Below are 5872 nucleotides of genomic sequence, written 5' to 3' on the forward strand. Positions count from 1 at the left end.
AGACCAAGAGACTGCAGAGGTCAGCTATAGACTTCTGGGCCATGTGTGGTTGCCAGGTACTTCTGGACCTTGCTGCTAAAACATATTCCTGTCCTCCTGTTTCTGTCTAAAAATACCAGACTGGGTCTCAGATGCGTATTATCTTTAGGACTCCCTGGCCACAGAAGCAGGTAGGAGAAGCAGGGGAATCCTCATTCTCAATCTTTGGTCAAGGACTCTCCAGCAAGCCTCTGGCTGATGAGGTGCTAATGGGCTGTTATTCCTGGCCACTTGACTGAGACATCAGACAGGCTGACAGACACACTTTGAAGTGTGCCTCTAATGGGAAGATAAGCACACTTCCTGACTTAGCCTTAGCTTTGTGTCACCACCTGGGATATAGAATCTAGACTATATTGGAAAGTGGTAGCAGCATAGCGTGGCTCCGAGGCTTGGCCTTGCTGTGTTTGATTTGGTGAGTAAAGCTTCGCATAGGCAGCCTCTAAATAACTGCAAACCTCCTTAGGTGACCCTTTCACACCGCCTCCAAAAAAACAAACAGAAGCTCAAGTCCTGTCCTATGAGATGAATTTACTGCCATTCTCAACTTCTCTCTTCTCCGATTTTACTCCCCCACCCCACCCCCGCATTCTGTCTCATCCAACACTAATTAGATAAGGTCAAAACCGCCTCTTATCTATCTGAGCCCCAGTCTGCGGTGTGGTGATTTACACACAGCAGATTGGAATGTTTAGTATGTAGACATGAATAGAGCTCCTCTTCCCTCCCACCCCAGTGTGTGCACGTTCATGTGGGTGCACATGTGCGTTACCCCTCACGTGCTGTCCACCTTAGCTTTTTTTCTTTCAGTTTTCAAATTTATTTTTGTGTGTATGGGTGTGTGCTAGCTAGTTTTTACCTCACTTGACACAAGCTGGAGTCATCCGAGAGAAGGGGACGTCAGTTGAGAAAATGCCCCCCATACGATGGAGTTGAGGGCAGGTCTCCAGACCATTTTCTTAAGAGTTGATGGGGGGAGGACTCAGCCCATTGTGGGTGGGGATACCCCTTAGCTGGTGATGTAAGGTAGAATGCTGAGCAAGCAATGAGGAGTAAGCCTGTAAGTAGCCCTCTTCCGGGGTCTCTGCATTCGCCCCTGCCTTTGGATTCCTACCGTCTTTGAGTTCCTGCCCTGGCTTCCTCTGAAGGTGATGTGATGTGAAGTGGACATATGAGCAAAATAGACCCTTTTCTTCCCAGGTTGCATTTGGTCATGGTGTTTCATCACAGCAACAGTAACCCTAATTAAGGCAAAGTTTTTTTTCCTGCATATGTCTGTACACCACATTTGTGCTTGATGCTCTTAAGAGACTGGAAGAGGGTATTGGATCTGCTGTTACGAGAATTACAGCTGTGAGCCATCCTGTGGGTACTGGGAATCGAACCTGGGTCATCTGGAAGAGCAGCAAGTGCTCAGAAGCACATATCCATCCTTCTAGCCCCTATCTCATTTTTTAAGATGGGAGTTTTCCTTCGGCCTGGAGCTCGCATACAAGGGCTTCTGATAAGCTAGTCCTGGGACCCTTCTGTCTCTGTGCCCTCGGTGCTGGGATTACAGCTGCACTCCTGTTTCATGAAGGTTTCAGGGATCAAACTTGGGCCCTCAGGCTTGTATGGCAAATACTTTATCAACTGAGTCATCTCCAAACCTAGATTAGCTTTTTATGTAGGTCAAGACCCCAACAGGATTCTTGAAACTAAAAAGGTTTCTGCCTTACACTAAGCCAGACCCAGCACAGGACTCCTACTTGCCTTTTGGTGTTTAGATTGTAGCTCACTTGCCTCAAATGAAACTTGGTGGGATTCTTCAGACTAAGCTTTAGGGCTTGTGCTCTGAATATGAACTGTCCCCACAGCCTCGTGTGTTTAGTCTCTAATGGTTGATGCTCTTTTGGAACTTTGTGGCCTTTTAGTGTTATAGCCTAGTCTGCCCTTAGCTTCCAGATCTACCAGGAAGTGAACAAATTTTCCTATAAGTTCCCACGGCTAGCACCACAGCCACCACTGCCATACCCCTCCCCCCCCAACCTCCATGCCGCCTTCCTTACCACGATGGATGGTAGCCTGAAACTTTAAGCTAAAATAAACCTCTCCTGCCTTACCGTGCTTCTATCACAGTGTCAACAGCATTAGCTAACACAGGGTGTGAGGGCCTGATGGGAAGGGGATAAAAGTCCTCTGTGTGTGGGTTTCATAAGGGCAAACTGACAGGGTCCACATTGGTGTCACACTGCTCAGTTCTTGTCTTAAATACCTACTAGAGTTATTCATCTTTCCCTCTCTATCAAGTTCAGACACCACTCACTCTTGCCTTGGTTTTGCTTTTTCTTTTTTTCCAAAATGCCACATGGTTGGACTCATATAATAACTAACATTCTCTTTACAGTTAATTTTGGGTGTTACCTTGCCTCGGTAGAGAGATGTCTAGAGAAGAGGGGATGTCTGTGAGTGTTTCCACAGCATAGGTCAATGACTGGAAAAGACCTACCTCAGTATGAGTGGCATGTGATAGCTAGTCATGGTTGCCAACCTGGTACACCTAGGAAGAGGGGTTCTGAATTGAGGCCTCCATCAGTTTGGCCCATAAGCATGTCTGTAGGGGCATTTTCCTTATTGTGAGAAGGAGGTCCTAGTCCACGATGGGTGGTATTATTCCTAGACAGGTAGGCCTAAACCATGTAAGTGGAGGCACACAACTTGAGAGGCAGAAGTAGGTGGATCTCCGAGTTCAAGGATAGTTCTAGGGCAGAGAAATCCTGTCTTGAAAAACAAACAAACAAACAAACAAACAGACAGACAAACAAAAATAAAAAAGAAAGGAAGAAAGGAAGCTGAGCAAGCCAGGGGGAAAGCAGTTTTTTTCTCATGGTCTCATGATCACTGTTTCAATTCTTACCTTGGCTTCCCAGACGATGGACCATAACCTGCAAGCCAGATAAACCCTTTCCTCCCAAGCATTGCTTTTGGTCAGTATTTTATCATGGCAACTGATGAATCAGCTTGCCTCCATCCTATGCTTGAAAGCCATCTTATAGTAAAGACAACTAGGCTCACTCCTGTGTATTTATAAACCCCTGTTTCTCAAGGATTGGGCTATGCTCAACTGTAACCTTAATTACAAATGGTCTGCACTGCTTGTTCCAGGAAATGGCAACCATGTGTTTGTTTTAAAAAGTTATTATCACCATATTGCAGCCCTACCTTTGCTACATGCTGTTATAACTACCTGTTGTTACAACTGCCTTGTTACAACCACCTTGCAATCATGCCCTTGTTTCAGGAGGTTGTTTTGACTAACTTGTTATGCTTTTGTTCTTCTCATGTAGCCCTGCTTATTTTCCCCATCAAATCCTCCTACCCCTTGAGGTATAAAAAACTTGCCTTCCTCGTGTCCAATGCTGGCAACCATTGTACATGAGTAAAAAAGCTTTAATTAATTTGGTCATGATGATTTGTGTCATTTCTTTCTCCTCATAGACTTTGGGATTAACAGTAACAGTGAAACAAACTGGAACAGATACCATTAGACCAATCTTGACAAGAATACAAAGGAAGGGGCAAAGGCTCCTGAGACAAAGACAGGTTCCCTTGCTTGCTGTGGACATCAGACTTGGTATATTCCTCAGCCTTTGGAATTTAGATTTGTAGCCATTTGGGGGTTCTTGGGCCTCTATATTTCTTTCCCTCGTTCCTTCCTCTGCCCCCACCCCCACCCCCAATCTCTGTTCTCAGGGTCTTACTCTCTAGTGTAGGCTATCTTTGAACTCTTAATTCTCCTACTGTCATCAGAGTGGATTAAAAAAAAAAATCAGTATTCTATACAAATATTACATGGCTGAGAGGATGTTTTGGGCAGTCTGTTCCTTTGAGGGAAGCCACAGCTGAAAAGGAGGGTGGGGCAGTGGAAAGACTTAAAATCCTCAAAGAGAACCACCCTTGTCCTCTTGGACAGAGAGGAGGAAGTGAGGGTTGGAGGAGAGGGTGGGCTGACCACTCTCAAGCATTCAGTTGCCAACTGCTCGTAGAGCTAGCCACTGTGTTTGTGTGGAGAGGGCAATTTCTGGTAAAAATAGTTAAAGCACTTTAAGAACAACTGTGGGAAGTTTTAATCACAGGTTTGGTTTTTTTTTTTTTTTTTTTTTTTTTTTTTTTTTTTTTCTGGAGGAAGAAAAAGAGAAACAGACATTTCCATTTTGTAGTCAGTGGGCTTAAAGGCTTGAGTCCTTTAGTCAGTGTGGAACATGCCAGGCAGAGGGCTCTTTTCACTACGGAAATTATGACTTGACAATGTAACATTTTCACTTAGAAAAAGCAAGTGTTCCTGTGATTTTTTTCCCCCTCAAACTTAGATCGTTGCTGTATTTAGAAAGAAAAAAGTAAAAATATCACTCATAATTTTTACCATTGTCATAGAAATAGAAGTCTTATTATGGGTTAGATTTCTTAGTATGGTTAAAAGAGACAGAAAAACCAGCTTGCTAATTTACTTAAAAAATTGATGCTTTGGGGGGCCTGGGAGCAGGGGCAGCAATTACAAGCACTGGCTGCTCTTACAGAGGACCCAGGTTCTGTTCTCTGAACCCTCAAGACACTCCACAGCTGCCCGAAGCTCCAGTGGGCACTTCATGCCTGTGGTGCTCGCACAAGTACACAGGCAGAACACGGATGCACACAAAATAAATATAAATCCTTCAAAAAATTATAAACAGTCATGCTTTGCCTATAAGAGTGTCAGAGGACATGGTGACTAAATTGTAAGGTTCTAAAGTTCCGCTTGAATTGTATTTATTGTCTAAATATTCTTTATAGCTCATTGACTGCTTAGACATTTCATAAAGATTTACAGACTGAGTTCTGAGATGTCTGAAATAAAAGTATGCATTAATCGCTTAAGACTATCACATGTCAGCAGATACTAATTAAGATAACAAAGATATTATTGCTAACAAAAAAGATTAATATGGACATTAGATGTAAAAATAATGGCTTTATGGACTTTCCTTTTGCAGCTGACAGCATTATATTGTGGATTAAGTGACCAATCATGTCATGTAATAATACTCAGAACAATATGTTTCATATAAAACAACAGATAGACAAACTCTTTCTAAATACAAACATATATTCAGGGCCAGGAGGCCATGGAGGCTGTCAGTTAATACTAAGAAGCGTTGAGTATGTGGACTCCTAGTCAAAGATCCTGAAAGACACGTTAATAAATTATGAATTTATTTGTGGGGGACAGAAATCCTTTTTCAAAGTGATTTTTCACTTATTCTGTGAGAGCTTCAACCTAAACCCCTTTCTTCTACAGCTGCCCTTTCATGAACGGCAGCGGCTCATTAGTGTGTGGAGTATGTGTTACATTGAGCATCTGTTCTTTATAAATGCATGATGCTGTTTCTTCTCTGTACATTTTTACTGGCAAATCAACATGCTTTGATGGCAGCTACCAGTCACTTCTGCCTTGCAGTGATTCTGTAGTTAGCATGTGGCAGTCAGCGCGGATGACAATTTTTCTAAAAGATACTTCAGAGAAATCGGCGAACTTCCCCTTTTGGAGATGTGTCATGGCTGGAAGTGTTTCTATTCCACCTCCTTCTGATGTCCTTCTTTTCTCAAATAAATTCTTATATATCTGTGCAAATATATTTTTCAAACTTCTGGCTAATCTATTTTATGTACCTGAATGTAGAACACGTAAAGTAGTGAGACTCATTTCCATGTGTAGATTTTGGAATAGATTTCAATATAAACACAGCTTTGACCATATTCATAGAAATAGTATATTTAAACTTCCGCATTAGTTGCCTTTTGTCATTCTAACAAAATG

The sequence above is a fragment of the Psammomys obesus genome, unplaced genomic scaffold (genome assembly GCF_907164565.1).
Source record: "Psammomys obesus unplaced genomic scaffold, mPsaObe1.curated_primary_1811, whole genome shotgun sequence".
Classification (NCBI taxonomy): domain Eukaryota; kingdom Metazoa; phylum Chordata; class Mammalia; order Rodentia; family Muridae; genus Psammomys; species Psammomys obesus.